The sequence below is a fragment of the Orcinus orca genome, chromosome 3 (assembly GCF_937001465.1).
Source record: "Orcinus orca chromosome 3, mOrcOrc1.1, whole genome shotgun sequence".
Lineage (NCBI taxonomy): Eukaryota > Metazoa > Chordata > Mammalia > Artiodactyla > Delphinidae > Orcinus > Orcinus orca.
Window position 1 is genome coordinate 14,158,629 of NC_064561.1, and position 13,872 is coordinate 14,172,500.

At 38.1% G+C, this 13,872-nt stretch overlaps 1 pseudogene; it reads left to right on the plus strand.

The window, feature by feature from the left end:
• The first annotated feature begins 13,284 nt into the window (after positions 1–13,284).
• Positions 13,285–13,872, plus strand: part of LOC105748386 (EP300-interacting inhibitor of differentiation 1-like) — a 599-nt pseudogene continuing 11 nt past the window's right edge.

The following is a 13,872-nucleotide window of genomic DNA, read 5'->3' on the forward strand; positions in this document are numbered from 1 at the left end:
GATTGACATATATACACTAACTAATATGTATAAAATAGATAACTAATGAGAACCTGCTGTATAGCACAGGGAACTCCACTTTGCTGTACAGTAGAAACTAACACAACATTGTAAAACAACTATACCCCAATAAAAACAAAGTGGGGTGGTGTAGAGTGAAATTCTCTCCCAAGTATCGAATGTATCTTTCTGGGGATATTTTGTGCATTTAAAAACCAGTACATACATGAATTAGTTCCCCATGTTTACACAAAAGTTAGAACACTATAAACACTGTTCTACACCTTGATTTTCTAATTTTTAGTTTTTTATTTTAAAATATATATAATGTATACCAGAGATTTTTATATATGTAGTGTTTCTTTGGTAACTTCCTGAGATGGAAATTAGACAGTTGATTTTCTGCCTTTTTCATTTTTAAATATATCCATTTAAAGTTATGAATTTCCCACTAAGCATGGCTTTACCTATATTCCACAAGTTTGGACATGTCATATCTTTGTTATCTCTCTTTTCAAAATATTTTAAAATTTCCATTGTAATTTCTTATTTAACTCGTGGGTTACTTAGAAGCTTATCCCTTAATTTCCATATATACGAATATACTGTTGACCTGAAACAAATAGACTCCAGATGTTTCTCCAGCAAAGATGGATTTATTCAGGATCAGCAGAAAATTGCAATTCAAGGTCTGCTACCATGGGGAGCCATTTGCAAGTGCCCTAACAACAAGGGAAGGAGAACCTTTTTTTGTTTTAACATCTTTATTGGAGTATAATTGCTTTACAATGTTGTGTTAGTTTCTGCTGTATAGCAAAGTGAATCAGCTATACATATACATATATCCCCATATCCCCTCCCTCTTGGGTCTCCCTCCCACCCTCCCTATCCCACCTCTCCAGGTGGTCACAAATTGGGAGGGGTAGAGCAAACAGAATCCACAGCTTTTCATCTGCTGAGTCCTTGTCAGTAAAGAAGTTTTTCTTCTTCCTGTTGGGCTCTGCTATCATGGAAGGGCATGAGAGCTCCCCCTTCTTGTCTCACAGCTCTATTTTATTGAGTTTTCTGTTTACTAATTTTTCATAATACATATAAATGGGTTTTCTAGTTTTGTCTATTTGTCAATTAATTTCTAGTGTAATACTAGAAGAATATTGAAATCTGTCTGATTTCAAGGCTCTGAAATATGTCAAGACTTGCTTTATGGGACAGCATGTGATCAATTTTGGCAACTGTTGGGTGTGCAGTTGAAGAGAATGTGTATTTTGTGGTAGTTGGGTACGATTTTCTACTTATGTCCACTAGGTCAAGTTGCTACTCTAGTTGTTCAAATCTTCCATATCCTTACTGGTATTTTTGTTACTGTATTCTAAAGTTACTAAGACATGTGCGCAAAAATCTCACATTATGCTGTGAATTTGTCTATTTCCACGTTTAGTTCTTTCAAGTTTCCCTTTATATAAGGCCACATTGTTACATACGTTTAATTTTAAAAATTTTTTTATTTTTAAATTTTTTACAGTAGTCCTTATTGTTTATCTATTTTAAATATAGCTGTGTGTACATGTCAATCACAAACTCCCAATCTATCCCACCCCTCCACCCTTCCCCCCATAACCGTAAGTTCATTTTCTAAGTCTGTTTCTGTTTTGTAAATAAGTTCATTTGTATCATTTTTTTTAGATTCCACCTAAAAGCCATATCATATGATATTTATTTTTCTCTGTCTGACTTCCTTCACTTGATATGATAATCTCCAGGTCCATCCATGTTGCTGCAAATGGCAGTATTTCATTCTTTTTTCGGCTGAGCAATATTCCATTGTATATAGGTACCACATCTTCTTTATATACTCACCTGCTGATGGACATTTTGGTTGCTTCCATGTCTTGGTTATTGTAAACAGAGCTGCAATAAACATTAGGGTGCATGTATCGTTTCGAACCATGTTTTTTTCCAGATATATGTCCTGGAGTGGGATTGTAGCTCATACTGTAGCTCTATTTTTAGATTTTTAAGGAACCTCCATCCTGTTCTCCATAGTGACTGTACCAATTTACATTCCCACCAACAGTGAAGGAGGGTTCCCTTTTCTCTACACCCTCTCCAGCATTTATCGTTTGTAGATTTTCTGATCATGGCCATTCTGACTGTTGTGAAGTGATACCTCATTGTAGTTTTGATTTGCATTTCTCTAATAATTAGCAATATTGAGTATCTTTTCTTGTGCCTCTTGGCCATCTGCATGTCTTCTTTGGAGAAATGTTGATTTAGGTTTTCTGCCCATTTTTTGATTGGGTTGTTTGTTTTTTGGATATTGAGCTGCATGAGCGGTTTGTAAATTTTGGAGACTAATCTCTTGTCCATAGTATCATTTGGCAATATTTTCTCCCGTCCTGTGGGCTGTCTTCTCATTTTGTTGTGGCTTCCTTTGCTTGCAAAAGCTTTTGAATTAAATTCTGTCCCATTTGTTTATTTTTGCTTTTATTTCCATTACTCTGGGAGACAGATTGAAAAAGATGTTGCTGTGATTTATATCAAAGAGTGTTTTGCCTATGTTTTCTTCTGAGTTTTATAGTATCCAGTCTTACATTTAGGTTTTTAATCCATTTTGAGTTTATTTTTATGTATGGTGTTAAATAATGGTCGTTTCATTTTCTTACATGTACCTGTCCAGTTTTCCCCTCATCATTTATTGAAGAGACTGTCTTTTCTCCATTGTGTAGTCTTGCCTCTCTTGTCATAGATTAATTGACCATAGGTGTGTGGGTTTATTTTTGGACTTTCTATCCTGTTCCATTGATCTATATTTCTGTTTTTCTGCCAGTACCATACTTTTTTGATGACTATAGCTTTGTAGTGTAGTCTGAAGTCAGGGAGTCTGATTCTTCCAGCTTCGTTTTTCTTTCTCAAGATTGTTTTGGTTATACAGTGTCTTTTGTGTCTCCATACAAATTTTAAGATTTTTTTGATCTGTGAAAAATGCCATTGGTAACTTCATAAGGATTGCATTGAATCTGTAGATTGCCTTGGGTAGTATAGTCATTTTAACAATATTGATTCTTCCGATCCAAGAACATGGTATATCTTTCCATCTGTTTGTTTCGTATTTGATTTCTTTCATCAGCATCTTATAGTTTATCCCTAGGTATTTTATTCTTTGATGCAATGGTAAAAGGGATTGTTTCTTTCATTTCTCTTTCTGATCTTTTATTGTTAGTGTATGGAAGTGCAACAGATTTCTGTGTATTAATTTTGTTTCCTGCAACTTTACCAAATTTATTGATGAGCTCTAGCTGTTTTCTGGTAGCATCTTTAGGATTTTCTATGTATAGTATCATGTCATCTGCAAACAGTGACAGTTTTACTTCTTCTTTTCCAACTTGGATTCCTTTTATTTCTTTTTTTTCTCTAATTGGCTGGGCTAGGACTTCCAAAACTATGTTGAGTATAAGTGGTGAGAGTGGACATTCTTGTCTTATTCCTGATCTTAGAAGGAATGCTTTCAGCTTTTTAGCATTGAGTATGAGGTTAGATGTAAGTTTGTCATATATGGCTTTATTATATTGAGGTAGGTTCCCTCTATGCCCACTTTCTGGAGAGTTTTATCATAAACAGGTGTTGAATTTTGTCAAAAGATTTTTCTGCAACTATTGAGATGATCATATGGTTTTTATTCTTCAGTTTGTTGATGTGGTGTATCACACTGACTGATTTGCAGATATTGAAGAATCCTTGCATCCCAGGGATCAATCCCACTTGATCATGGTGTGTGATCCTTTTAATGTATTATTGGATTCAGATTGCTAGTATTTTGTTGAGGCTTTCTGCAACTATGTTAACCAGTGACATTGGCCTATAATTTTCTTTTTTTGTGGTATCTTTGTCTGGTTTTGATATCAGGTTGATGGTGGCCTCATAAAATGAGTTTGGGAGTGTTCCCTCCTCTGCAATTTTTTGGAATAGTTTCAGAAGTGTAGGTATTAACTCTTCTCTAAATGTTTGATAGACTTTGCCTGTGAAGCCATCTGATCCTGGACTTTTGTTTTTTGGGAGATTTTATATCACAGTTTCAATTTCAGTACTTATGATTGGTCTATTCATATTTTCTATTTCTTCCTGGTTCCGACTTGGGAGATTGTACCTTTCTAAGAATGTGTCCATTTCTTCCAGTTTGGCCATTTTATTGGCATATAGTTGCTTGAGGTACATATAAATTTTAAATTATTTTACCTTCCTAGTTGAATGACCCTTTTATGGAATATCCCACTATATCTCTAGTTTTGCTTTTTACTTTAATGTCTGTTTTGCCTGATATTAACATAGTTTCATCAACATTTTTTTACATTGTTGGCATAGCATGTATTTGTCCATTCTTTTGCTTTATACTGTTAATACCCTTAATTTTAAGAGAATATTTTGTGTACAGTTTATGCTTTTTAAAAAATTGAGCCTGACAATTTTCATCATTTTTTGACATATTTAGTCCACTTACATTTAGTATGATGTCTGTGATAATTTTCTAAGGCTGCCATAACAGAGTACCACAGAGTGGGTGGCTTAAACAACAGAAATTTATTTTCTCACAGTTCTGAAGACTAGAAGTCCAAGATCAAAATGTCAGCAGGTTTGGTTTCTTTTGAGCCCTCTCTCCTTGGCTTGCAGATGGCTGCCTTCTCACTACGTTTTTTCCTCTGTGTGTTTTTGCCCCTCATGTCTCTTTTGTGTGTCTAAATTTCCTCTTTTTAATAAGGACACCACCCAGATTGGATTAGGACTTGCCCTAATAGCATCATTTTAACTTAATCACATTTATTAGGCTCTATCTCCAAATATAGTCACATTCTGAGGCACTTGGGGGTTAGAACTTCAGTGTATGAATATAGGGGGGATACAATTCAGCCCCTAACAATATTTGATATATTTCAGTTTAAACTCATAATCTTACTGTTTGGTTTTTCACTTGTTCCACTTGTACTAATTTCTCCCTGCCTTATTATTATTGTTATTATTATTATTAATTAGGTAATATTTTTCATTCTTTTCTTTTTCTCTAATAACTTCTGGCATACTTGATTACTAGTGTCTAATCCAAATAAATATTTTTGCTACTTCCTGCTTAACATGAGGACCTCAGGACACTTTACCCATTATTTTTTGTAAAAGGCAACTCTTAGTCTTCTTACTGCACTTCTTAATGTAATCTGTCTTTTTTAATGGATGCTGTTAAATTTTTTCTTTTTGTTTTGATTATCCACAGTTTACACTATGTATTTCTTTTTATTCACCTTGCTTTTGACTAATAGAGCTTCTATGACTTGAGGTTTTCCATCACTTTTGGAAATATCTTTACCACTATTTTTTTCAAACATTGTTTCTGCCCTATTCTCTTTTTCCCCTCTGCGTTTGAGACTCCAGTTACATTTAAGTTAGACCTCACTGAGTCCATATGTTTCTCATGCTCTTTCCCATATTTTATGTTCTTTTTCTGTGTTTCAGCCTTGATTTTTCTATTGACCTACTGCTCTCCTCACTTGTGTCTTTATTAAGTTCTTAGTTTAGTTTTTGATTTTTTTTCATTCTAGAGTTTTATTTGAATGTTTTCATAGATTACACCTGTCTGGTGAAATTATCCATCTTCTTTTCTTTTCTCTTGAATATAATAATAATAGTTATTTTAAAGTCTCTAAAAGATAATGTCAATATATGGATCTCCTTTGAGTTTGTTTCTTTTTCTTCTCTCTTGATTTTTGGTCATTTTATCCTTGCCCTGGAATACCTCGTATTTTTCTTGAATGGAAAACATTGTGAATTACATATTAAGAGATAGTCTGAAGCTCCGGATGATAATCTTTTCCTTCTGTCATGCAGCTAAATTGTCAGCAGATTTTAATCTAGCCTATGACTGACCTGAAGGAAGCTGGGTCAGTATTTATGAGAATTTGTCTATTTCTGATTAATTATTATTCCTAGGGTATAGTCCTTCTGTGGTCTTAGCTGGAAACCTGGGATGTTTTTGAGGGCTTTGAACTCCAATTTTTGTCTCCCAGATCTATGAGATTACTGAAAGCTCTGCTCAGCTTTCCAGCCATTAGACCCTTTGCTGCTTAAATCAACAAATTCCTTGAAAGAAAAAGCACCACAGAACATCCAATTCATCTCAAAATACTTCCCTTCTATCTGGGACCTCAGCCTCTCAAGTCATGGTTGCTTTGCTATTGTTATGATGCCTTCAAAAAATTTTGCTTTCTTGTATTTTATCCAACTTCTATAATTGTTCTCATTGTGAAAGTTGCTCTAATACAAATTACTCCACTATAGCTAGAAATTTTTTCTTCTTTATTTAATTTTTATTTTTAATTGTGTGAAACATTTGCCAAAACCCAAACTATAAACAAAAGTACATTCAAAGATGCCTAGTTTCTATCTCTGTCTTCTCCAAAATTTCTTCCTTCTTCCTATATGAAACACATTTTTATTAGTTTTTGGTTATCCATTCATTTTTCAATTTTGAAAATATAAACAAATGTATATATATACATATATATAATTATCCTCCTTTCTTACACAAGAGATAGCATGCTATGTACACTGTTTTGCACTCAACATTATACCTTGAAGATCACTTCAGCATAGCAGATAGAAATACTTTGTGTTGTTTTTTACAGTTGTATAGTACTCCATCGTGTGGCTATATTATAACTTGATCAGACCACCTTTAGTGAGCTTTCAATTTTTGTTATTATGAAAAAAATTTGGACATGTATGAAGTTAGAGAGAATGGTTTAGTAAATGTCCATGTACCTATCACCTAGCTTTGACAATTATCAACTAATGGCCAATATTGTTTCATCTGCTCTCTCACCCACCTCTCCCTGCCTCCCTCATCTGTGGATTATTTGGAAACAAAAATTCAGGAATCATATAACTTCGTTACATGTAAATACATTAGTGTGTTTCTCTAAAAGATAAGGAAATTAAAAAAATAATAGAATGAACATTTTAAAAGAATTTCTAACAGAGAAATATTGATATTGACATCTCATGGACATTTATGTCACAGTTACTGCTGTCTTTATAGTGTTTAAAGTTTGGGGGAGTAATTTGAATACCCTCAGACACTTGAAAAATTATTTTAGAAAATTACACTTATGCATTAAAGTAAAACAGAATACTTCTATTAATTCGAGGTAGTTTTCAAAATAAAAAAGAAGGTATCAGTTCAGACTTCCTTGTAGTTTATTTGAGAAAAAAAATTATTTGACAAAAGACTACGTCTATAGCCTTTAGAATCTTTAAAGATAAGGAATAATTGTTATTAATAGACTTTTCTCGCTTCCCTACTGTGGGTCTTCAAGCCTCAAGCTATCTTGATTTAGGATGGATCAAGGAGAAAAACACTGAATTTGAATATGAGATTCAAGTCTGATTTTTAATGGACTGGATTTAGAATACTTAAATGAGCTTTAGTCTAACCACCCAACTCTTGAATATGCATGAGATATCATGAAAAAATGGGGATGAAAGAATTGAGATGTCCTATTTAAAAGCAGTGGTTGTACAAAAATAAAGGCGTTTCCTTGTTTGTACAAGATAACTGGAGCCTGTTCAGTATAATGAATGGTAATATAGGAGATGTCACATGGCAATACAGTATATGTTTCCCAGGATGTAGACAGTAGGCTTGCAGTGATTCGTGGGAGCCTGAAATCATGGTGGATTGAGTTTTGGGGTAGTCTGAAAGAAGATGTGCTCAAGCTCGATTTTGGAGAATTAGTAATGACCGAGGAAGACTAGAGGAAACAGACATAGTACAGTCGTCCCCAGGTATACACGGAGGATTTACTCCAGGATCCCCTCTCCCCAGTGGATACCAAAACCTCTGCAGGCTCAAGTCGTTTTTATAAATGGTTAAATTGCATATAACCTGTGCTCATCCTCCCATATACTGTAAATCATCATCATAATATTACTTAACCTAATACAATGTAGACGGTATGTGAATAGTTGCCAGTGCATGGAAAATTCAAGTTTTGCTTGTTGGAACTTTCTGGAGTTTTTTTTTTTTTCCTGAATACTTTCAATCTATGGTTGGTTGACACTGCAGATCCAGAACCCAGAGATACAGAGGACTGACTGTAATCTCCAATGGGGAAATACGGTTTGAGCAAAAGTGTGGCCATTGAAAACGATCCGATGTATAAAGAGGATACGAGGAATAGGCTGAAAAGGGAGAAGAGTGGTAAATGCTCTAAGTCATGTCCTCAGCAGCCAATGTGCTGAAAACCAATTTGCTAGAACCCAATTCCATTCTCTGTTCTCTGGTCTTCCTGCCTCTCCCTCTAAGCATCCCCCTCAATGTGTTCCTTGCCTCCAGCTGAAGGAGCTGGAAGCAAGAGCTCACAAAGGGGTACATAAAAAAAACCTGTAACAAAGACACTGTTTTATGATGGTCTCATCTTATCAATAACCAATGCTGTGGCTGGACCAGCCCTTGTGGTTCCTATTATGACTGCAACATACCTTTCAGCAGTAGCCATCAGGAAACTTTGAAAAAATAGAGGTTTATTACATACACAACACACCTGGGACCACACAGTGAGGCAGCAAGTACAGAAAGAGAAAGAAAGAGAGTGGGCCTGGGGTCCTGCTTTTACAGGGGTCAAGGATGGGGGGCTAGGACTTTAGGGGATCACTCTTCATTAGTTAATTTAAACATAAGACCATGAATTTAAATCACAGGAAGAGAAAAAAAAACAAGCAGCCCAAATGGCCAATTATTGAAATCAACCAGGATGTCTAAAACAAAGGAGCCTCAGTGGGGAGAGGCAGTCAGGCTCTGGCTCTTTGTCTGGCAACATGGCTGGCAATGTGTTCATTCCACACAGTCTTCTCTGAAGTGGATGCCTTCAAAGAAGTGGCAATCAAAACTTAAGTCAGGTACTTGCATTATAAAAAAACACAAACAAACAAACAAACAAACAAGCCACTGTCTGAGCTTATACTACAGACACCTGAAAATATAAGGATTAAGAAGAAACAAGTTTGGTGACTTAGCCATTTGGCAGGTAAAATGCCACCATATTGGTCAGTGAGAAAATTAATTAATTCTATAGGACATAAAGCCCAAAATAGAGAAACCATAAAATTTATCGTTCAACATGAGACACTCTTGAGAGTGAAAGGGAGTGCTATCCATGATTACGCTGGGACAACAGGCATAACAACTAGACCACAGGATTGTCCACAGAAAAACATGAAGGGCACTGAGCTTAAATAAACATCTAACAGGGTTTGGGATGACACCCAGCTCCCATGCCACCATCTGACTCTCTCAAAGATGGGTGCTTTTCTTTCCCTCCCACTAGGAGGGACAGAATTGTGTTCAGTTCCCACTTTTGATTCAAGTGCAACATCTCACCCAGTGCTCTGCATACCATAGGCCTCCAGTAGACGCAGGCTGACTTCACAGGTCAGGAAAAGGACAGGTGTGGATGGCGCAGTGCAGGGAGAGCCAATTGGGGCAGTCACAGGTAAAGACCCCATGTGGGCCTGGGAGGTCACTGGGGAACCATTGAAATGTGTCTGTGGTGGGGGGTAGAGCACCAAGAAACCTGCACCCCATTCCTGTGCCCTGTGCCCCTCCCATGACCAGATTTCCCCACACTGTCCCACTGGCCCTTCTTCTGGTCCTGTCCCCAAGCTCCCTGTTTGGTTTTCTTTAATTATAAACTTGGGAGCTTCTGCTCCAGGGCAGGAGTTTGTGGGCTGCCCTGGGACTTCACAGCTTTACCTTCCTCACTCAACTTCAGTGTTAAGCACCTGCATGGGCAGCGGGAGACAGTTCTGCAGCCCAGGCTAGGAGGCAGCCCGTGGAAGGTGGACGGGAATCAGGGAGTGGGCTCAGATACACGGATCCTGGCTCTGTCCCCATCTGCCCACCACCGTCTCCTTGACTAAGTTCACTTTCTCCACACCCCTTTTGCTGAGAGGAGGCTGTTGCCTGTCTGAGGCCCACTGTCTGAGCTAGAGAGTCACAGGGAGGCTGAGGGTGACGTGGACACCCACAGCTGGGCTGAGAGGTTGGTGGGAGCTGAGGAAGGTCAGAGCTGGGGGGCTCCTCCCTGACCCCTCTGACCCAGTAAGTGCAAACAAAGAAAGGAGGATGAAATGATTTTGAGGCTGAAATCTCCTTCACAGGGTATTTGCTGAGTTTGTTTTCTTCCAGGGAACCCACCTTTAGGTGAGGGTCTTTACCTGTTACCCTCCTCTCTCCTTTTTGCAGTTCCTATTACTGATCGCTGGTCATTTCGCATTTCTATCGATCAGCATTTTCTCTTCCTGTTATTTTCTGCCTCTGTTAGTTTTTATTTTCTTTTGGGGGGATGAGGGGGTGGGCATGTATCTTCTAGTGTTATGCCTCTTCTCACTCTTTCTTCCAGTCCTCTTCCTTTGATCTACTTCTCCCTTTTTCTTAACTTAGTGTCTCATTGACCTTTTTCTTTTCTCTTTCCCTCTGTCTGGATTGGGGGGCCGCAGTGATGGGTTGAAGAGTTTTCTAAAGCAGGAAGACAGAGGATGAGTGGAGAGAGATGCAGGTAAAGAGGCAGGGAGGAGAGGGGATGTTGAGTCGTTTCTTCCCCAAAAGGTGACTTGTTTTATGGTGTCATTTCTAGGAAGAAAAATGAACTCGCTAACTAAACACCCATAGTTACCGTGTAAGAAATGAGCATGTGAGATGCCAGAATAATTTCTTGAATTGTTTTGCATAATACAATTACTCATTCAACAGATATGTGCTGGGAACAAAATATATGCCAGGCACTGTCCTAAGAGCCTGAGATCCCACCATGTGCAAAAGTGGCATCAGTGACTATAGGTTTTAGTCGAGAAATCAGGAGTATAACAAAATTCATGTGAATTAAATGTAGCATGCCCAATGGTGTTTAGCGCAATGAAAAACATAAGGCAGGTTAGGAATGAGAAGGAAAAAAGGATTTCAACTCTAAATAGATGTGGAGGAAGGCCTGGCTAAGAAGGTGAGGAGCAGGTAAGGGAACGAGGTGGAATATACCTGGCAAGAGTATTATATGAGGAGGTAAGAGCAAGCCTTGCATCCGCCTGCTCTGTTGGAGAAACGGAAGGGAGGCCAGTGAGACTTGAGTGGAGGAAATTCCAGGGAGAGCAGAACATACATCCTTTTGCCTGTGGATGCTCCAGCAACATCTGTTGAAAAGGCTGTCCCTTCTCTGAGAAATTGAATTGTTTTTGCCCCTTTGTCAATGTAGTGTATACAGAAGTAGAAATACAATGTTGCACATGAAACATATAATGCCATAAACCAATGTTACCTCAAAAAAAAAAAAGGCAAGCAGCAAAAAGGATAGCAACAACAATGACAAAAAGATTAGTTGGGGAGAAAATATTTGCAAATCACATATTTGACAAAGGACTTGTAGCTGGACTAAATAAAGAACTCATCAAAACTTAATATTTTAAAAAGTTGTCCACATTAACAGAATTAAGGGAGGGAAAATCACATGATCATCTCAATTGTTGCAGAAACAGTATTTGACAAAATTTAGTACACTTTTATGACAAAAACATTCAACAGACTAGGCGTAAAAGTAAACAGGTGAATGGTTAAACAATCTGTGGTACATTTATACCATGGAATATTACTCAGCAATTAAAAAAGAAAGAAATACTATTGATATAACTGGAATGGATCCCAAGGCAATTATGCAGAGTAAAAAAGCCAATCGCTAGAGGCTACATATTGTCTTACTCCATTTATTCTTGAAGCGACAGAATTAGAGACAGAGAATAGATTAGTGGTTGCCAGGGGTTAGGGATGGGAGACAGGAGAAATTAGTGGGGTTGTATGTGGCTATAAAAGAGTAGCCCAAGGGAGTCTTGTGGTGATGGAACAGTTCTGTATCTTGATTGTGACACTTACATGAAGCTACACATGTGATAAAATTGCTATATATCAGGTCCTGGGGCAGGAAGGGGCAGCAGTGCAGCTGTTATCTGTCACTGGGGGTCGACTGTGGCCCGGTGCTATCTCTTAGATCCTTCACTGTCCCCTTAAAAAAAAATAAGAAGTAGTGAGTCAAACAAAGAATCATGCCCCTTGAGAACTAGGTAAATTTAAATCTTGGGTAGCCTAATAGACAATGTTCAATCATGACACTGAAAAAACATGCAGTTTTGGTGTGCTGTGTTTTCATTTTTATTTGTCTCTAAGTGTTCTGCAGTTTCCCTTGTGATTTCTTCATTGATCCACTGGTTGTTTAAGATTGTATTGTTTAGTTTCCACAAATTAGTGAATTAAAGTTTTACTTCTGTTATTGAAAAAAAATGATGTACATTTTAAATTAATGCAAATTATATAAGTTTAAATAGTGAGTTGATTCCAGTGTAAATAAAGAATGAGAAAATGAATGTGCTGGGGAAAAAAATTGCTATATAGAGATATGGAGAAATCTGAAAACTCTATGGGTTGTACCAATATCAATTTCCAGTTTTGTTACTGCACTATACTTATACAAGATGTCATCATTGGACAGAGCAGGTGAAAGGTACATGAGACCTCCCTGTACATTTCTTTGCAACTTTTTGTGAATCTATAATTATTCAAAATATTTTCTTCCTTCCTTCCTTTCTTTCTCTCTTTCTTTGAGCCCAGGTTCCAAATTAACATTCTAAGAAGTTAATGCTCTAATGTGTAGATAGTAAGAGCCCTGCTAATGTCAGGGGCTGTGGTCAGTTCATGATTCCATGTGGTTTTACAGACACATTTTCTAATCCACACTGAGGACCTCACTGTGAAGCAGTGGAAGGGCCTGTTAATAAAATGACTGAGTGGAAGGTCGTGTTATTATTATTAAAACACGAAATACTCAGCTAAGGCCAATCTCTTCAGGCCCATGAGGCCTGAGAGACACACACATTGGTTGAAAAGCAGACAGCTATACAAAGTTATAAAAATCACACCACAATCTTTACATTAAGATTTAACATAAGCACCAGGAATAAAGCCACCGAATGCAGCAGTAATCCCAGAGTATTGGTTACCCTCTTCTCTTCGAATCTCCCATCCAAACTCAGAGCCCTCGGGACAGAAATCAGGATACTTTTGTCTTCTAGAATTTGAGCCAACCATTCAAATGAGGTTTTGGAAAATTTAATAACATAAAAATCTAAGTTTAAAAAATGTGATTCAAGGCGTAGCTCCGATCTTGCTAAAAACGCCTTTTGGGAGGTTGAGCCGCTTGCACAATGTTGGGAATGAATGAGCCGTCCCAGCTCTATGAAGAGAGCAATGACGTGCAGATGGACCTGATGCCTGGCAAGAGTGACCTTCTACAGATGCAGGTAGGCAGCGGGAGCCGGGAGCCATCCCCGAACCCCCGCACCGGAGCCCTGCCACAGCTCGACCAGGACGGCCCAATGGAGGAGGAGGCGGCCCAGCCAACGGCGGAGCCCCAGGGGGACAGAGGCCTTGCTAACCGGCCCAGCTCTGGGGAGTAGCCAGGCCAGATCGCCAGCCATGGCTTGGAGAAGGTTGGGGAGGGGGAGGGGGTACGACGAGAAAGACTAGGAATTTGCTGACTGGGAGGACGACTGCGACTATCTGGCAGAGGAGCCGCTGAGTGGCGCAGGCTGCAGTTTCAGCAGCCCTTGGAGGAGACAACGTGCTTCTGAGAACCTCCAGAGTAAGAGAAGCAGCTCTGGATGGCGGGTTTCAAATGCGTTATGAAAACACCTCTTTTGATCAGTTGGCTTTTATGGAAAAGCTTTTTTCACTTATGGTTGGCAATCGTTTGACCGAAGAACTCGGCTGTGATTAGATTATTGATATGATAC